This window comes from Magallana gigas, chromosome 4 (genome assembly GCF_963853765.1).
Source record: "Magallana gigas chromosome 4, xbMagGiga1.1, whole genome shotgun sequence".
NCBI lineage: Eukaryota > Metazoa > Mollusca > Bivalvia > Ostreida > Ostreidae > Magallana > Magallana gigas.
The window spans coordinates 33,511,566-33,517,043 of NC_088856.1; the positions used below are offsets into that span (position 1 = coordinate 33,511,566).

A 5,478-nucleotide genomic window follows, 5' to 3' on the forward strand; every position below is an offset into this window, starting at 1 on the left:
TCGCACTAAAACCAGCATAACTGCCCAAGAAACGCATCAATTAATATAATATTTTGTCAGCTTAAAGAGTCTTGTCTTTAATCTGTTTGATGGATTTGCAAATGAAATTCAGTGGAAATTTCGGGGGGGGGGGGGGGGGGGGGGGGGGGCATGGCATGGTGCACTATTACTTAGAGTAGGAAAAAATGCTGTTACATAATTATTTAGAATTTCCTCGCCAAATAAAACAACTTACCGTATATTGAACAAATAAGTAGTCTTAAATATCGACACTCTAAACTAGATTTAAGGCCCATGACTTCATCGACACTCTGAACAGTACTTAAAATATGAGGCCCGTGAGCTCATTGACACTCTATATAAAATAAGATATGAGGCCCGTGAACTCATCGACACTCTATATAATATAAGATATAAGGCCCGTGAACTCATCGACACTCTATATAATATACATGTAAGATATGAGGCCCGTGAACTCATCGACACTCTATATAATAAAAGATATGAGGCCCGTGAACTCATCGACACTCTATATAATATACATGTAAGATATGAGGCCCGTGAACTCATCGACACTCTATATAATAAAAGATATGAGGCCCGTGAACTCATCGACACTCTATATAATATAAGATATGAGGCCCTTGAACTCATCGACACTCTATATAATATAAGATATGAGGCCCGTGAACTCATTGACACCCTATATTGTACAAGATATGAGGCCCGTGAACTCATCAACACTCTATATGGTACAAGATACGAGGCCCGTGAACTCATCGACACTCTATATTATACAAGATATAAGGCCCATGCACTCATCGACACTCTATATAATATAAGGCCCGTGAACTCATCGACACCTATATATGGTACAAGATATGAGGCCCGTGAACTCATAGACACTCTGTATAGTACAAGATATGAGGCCCCTGAACTCTTCTACACCCTATATATTACAAGATATGAGGCCCTGAACTCTTCTACACCCTATATATTACAAGATATGAGGCCCATGAACTCATCAACACTCTATATAATATAAGATATAAGGCCCGTGAACTCATCGACACTCTATATAATATACATGTAAGATATGAGGCCCGTGAACTCATCGACACTCTATATAGTACAAGATATGAGGCCCCTGAACTCATCGACACTCTGTTTATAGTACAAGATATGAGGCCCGTGAACTTATTGACACTCTGTGTAGAACAAGATATGAGGCCTGAGAACTCATCGACACCCTATATAGTACAAGATATGAGGCCCGTCAACTCATCAACATCCTATATAGTACAAGATATGAGGCTAGTGACTTCATTAATAATCTATATGGTATTAAGATATGAGGCCCGTTACTTTATCTACACTCTGAACAATTATAATACTGGATATGAGGCCTGTGGCTTCAGAAATATTCTACACAGTACTAGATATGAGGCCAGTGAACTCATTACCACTCTATTTACTGGTTGTTCCTGAGATATGAGGCCTGTGAACTCAGTAACACTCTACAATAAAGCACGGTTATAGCGAACACGCTTATAATGACTAATTAATGCTTAATTACAGCAAAGGGATTTTCATTCCTAATCATTTCTCTGTATATAGTTTCAGAATTCACCATCTTAATTATGACCAATTCATTTTAGAATTGGAGGCAATATTTTTTTTTGTAGAATTATAAACTAATACTGGTTTTTTCTTTCTATTATTCCAGGTCAATATAGCTCTTAGTATAAATTCAAAGATCCGTAAAACAACATTCTGGAGAAGCTGTTCAATTGAAAGAGTATTCAATGTACCGTAAGTACATATGTATATGAGCTATGAAATATTAGCTATTGGTAAATTGCCTTAAATTACTTCTGCTTTTTATGCCATCAAATTTCCATAGGCGTCGGAACCGGGGGGGCTAGGGGGGGCTTAGCCCCCCCCACTTTTTTTGCAAAGTTATACCTAACCATTAGAAACATAGCATGATAGAGGGTTCAGCCCCCCCACTTTTTTTCGCAGGAAAGATTATCGTTCCAAATTTACCTTGAAAGATTGAGAAGTTAGATTCAGAAGCATACTAGCCCCCCCCCCCCCCCCCCCCCCCCCACGGATTAGGAATTTCATGATTTTGAAAAAAAAAAATTTGGTTAAGTAATTGTTTTTTTGGAAGTATAGGCCTCCCCCCCCCCCCCCCCCCCCCCCCCCCCACGGATTAGGATTTCCATGATTTTGGGAATTACTTTTTTTCTCAATATTTCTGAGGATTAGTCTAGCCCCCCCACTTTCAATTTGCTTCCGACGCCTATGATTTCAAGGGCTCATATTACCAGTATAATAAGTTGTTAGTCAGGCATGACATTTGAATTCTTTCTACAATTTATCTAAAAAATTACACCTTTTCTTTATAATCATTTGCTCAATTGTTTTATTAACTATGCACACTGTTTTAATTCATTATTAGGGCTCCTCTCTGCGGGCGCCCTATAGTGATCAGTCTGTTTGTCCATCCGTCTGTCCGTCTATCTGTCTGTCTGAGATCTCTTGTCGGGAGCATATCCTCTTTGCCCTTGGCGCAATCTGGCTTATACTTTATCCACAGAGTGCCTTCGGTCAAAGGGTGTGCAGTGACCTTGAATAAAGTTTGTAGGTCATGGGTCAAGGTCACATTGAACCAAGCAAAAATCTTTTTTCAGGACATATACTTTAAAAACAAAAAAAATATGGCACACTATAAATTTTTGCACCTTTATTGCAACTGCTTCTCAGCACTAAAATTTATCATGCCCCAATGGTTTTCCATATGTATTCATTTTTTAATGTCTCAAAACAATTACTTCAGTCAATTTTTTACTACTGAATATGTACACTACCCTTCTGTAATTTTGGACGGTCGATTCTGTTTGTTTATACAATCGTTAATGTTAAGTGGTAATCAAATCAGTTCTGCAAATTAAATAATAATGGATGGACCAATTCAATTTTATTGCTTATTAGTACATGTACCTATCATTAGCTCCTTCCAAAATTGGATTGAATTCTCCCTTTAATTGTCACTTTATTTTAGTGCTTCGAGGTGAAAATGTGATCAAGATAGGCGATCATCAACGCTGACAATACACAATTGATTGATATCTTGCTTTGATCGGCTGATATAAATAAAACTTTACCCCTGTGTGTTTTTCTAGAAAATCATAACGAAATCATGACCCCCTGAACAATTCTAGGGCCTCACAAAGGGTTTAAAGTTTTATGTAGGTTTATGTAGGTATATAGAGCAATGTTGCCCCTGACTTTTGAATTGGGACAAAAGCAATTTGTCTCTATCAACATTTTGTAGTATTACTTGTGGACGTGAGTTAGATATCAAAGGCAATGTGTTTACGTGCTTGAGCGAACACAAAATTAAACGTTGTTCAAACAAAACATTTTTTCTTTTGAAATAAGTTTGTGCGCTAAAATTTATTTGCGCCAATGTATAAGCACTTGTGTTTGCACTAAAGTACATATGTCCCAAATTTTCTTGTTTTACAATTACTGTATCTGTTCTCCATAAAGCCCACTTTGGTTCATACTTTAGATAAACAGAGCTTTTGAGTAAAGGTTGTGCTTTGACCTTGAACCAAATTTCAAGGTCAAGTGTGAAGGTCATAACAGTATTAAATGAAAAATCCTTTTCCGGAGCATATTTTCTCTCACTTTGGTCCAATCTGGTCCATACCTCACTCACTGAGTGCCTTTGATTAAAGGGTATGCAAAAACCTTGAATGTTGTTTGTAAGTCAAATGTCAAGGTCATATTAGATCACACAAAATTCCTGTTTAAGAGCCTCTATACTCTCCACCTAGCCCCATTTTGCTAATAAGTTTGGTTTATACTTCACATAAACAAAGCTTTTTGGTTAATGGTTTGCATTGACTTTGAAGCAAGTCAACGTGAAGGTCATAGCAAAATTCTTTATAATCAGTTTTAGACCATAGGTTATTTCCTATTTGCTTGAACTTTCTCAGGTTAAACAAAAATGCCTGGTTGTAAGGGGTAATAAGATTGAATTAGAAGGTCTATGTCAGCTGGAAAATTTCTGAGTCATAGGTCAAGGTCATAGCAAAATTCTCTGAAATGCTTTTCATCCTTTAGTCCATTATTTAATAGGGCACTTTGAGATGGTTACCATTTCAATGTTGTCTAGTTCGTAGATTATTTCCAGAATTGGCATGCACTATTTGACCTATGTTTTAATGAAGGAGTTCATAGTTCTTTGTGTCTATCTCAAAACAGGACTGCCATTTGAAGAAACAGACAAACAGGAATATCTATGAAGAGGATAAAGAAGAATAAATAAATTTGATCTGTGTTCTGTGCACTTGATTCAAGATTGGCAGTCTGAATGGCCAAGTTTGAAAATAATTATTGCAATATATCTAAAGAAATTATTTTGTGAAAAATGCTACCTAATATCTACATGTTAGCAGGGTAACACAGTAAAGTGAGTTGTATATAATGACAATTTAATAATTATTAATAATTGTTAATCTTCGATGTATATGTATTATATCATATAGGTCTCTGGAGCAATTTTTCTCTAACCTGAGCCAAAGTCTCAAGCTTTTCTAATCATGATTTGTCCGTTTTCTGTCATTGTTCTTGTTGTTGTCATTAACTTTCCACATTTTCATCTTCTTACCCAGAACAACTGGGCAAGTCTAACCAAACTTGGCCCAAATCATCACTGGGTAAAGAGGACTAGATGTTTTTTTTCAAATGAAGGGTCCATGCCCTCTTAAAATTTGTTGGTATTTTTCAAAATTCTTCTCAGACACCATTTGGCCAGAAAAGCTCAAATATGTGTGGAAGCATAATATTTACTGTGAAAGAAATTTCCAGAGCTTACTTCCATGTAACACAGCTAAAGTGAAAAAGAAATCAATTTTTGGAGCACTTCCTCTGATGACTGAAAGTTTATCGGTTCAAACAAACCATGTTAAACATATATATCTACATATATGTACATAATTCTACCTTTCCACAAAATTTTGTTGTTTTAGTATCTGCAAAATCTGAGAAAAAGAGAAAAATCTTCTAACAAATACCATTACAAAAAAATTTGATATTTACCATTATTATTATTTTTACTTTATATGCTATTTGAATCTATTTGAATTTGGCACTGTAGTGTTGATTTGATCAGTTATGGCTTTTGTTGCTCAGGTGAGCGATGTGGCCCCTTGGCCTTTTGCTTCTTCAGCAGTACAATAAACTTGTTGAAAAAAGTTTGTATAGTATATGTATATATGTATTGTTTCGTAAGACTTATGCCCTGTATGATAATGTAAACTTTTCTAAAATGCATATCTTATAAAATGGATTTCAGTACACTAGTTTAAGGTTAAGGCCCCTTTCCAATCTACGATATTGTATTTAGTTCAGTTCATCAATGTAACTTAAATAAACATAAATAATAAAACTTGCTTCATTATT

At 35.8% G+C, this 5,478-nt stretch overlaps 1 long non-coding RNA gene across 1 annotated transcript; it reads left to right on the forward strand.

Annotated features, from left to right (window-relative positions):
* The first annotated feature begins 1,266 nt into the window (after positions 1–1,266).
* On the forward strand, positions 1,267–5,478 carry LOC117682202 (uncharacterized). The gene is made up of 2 exons (XR_010713122.1): positions 1,267–1,812; positions 4,279–5,478. It is a non-coding gene; the product is annotated as an uncharacterized lncRNA (long non-coding RNA).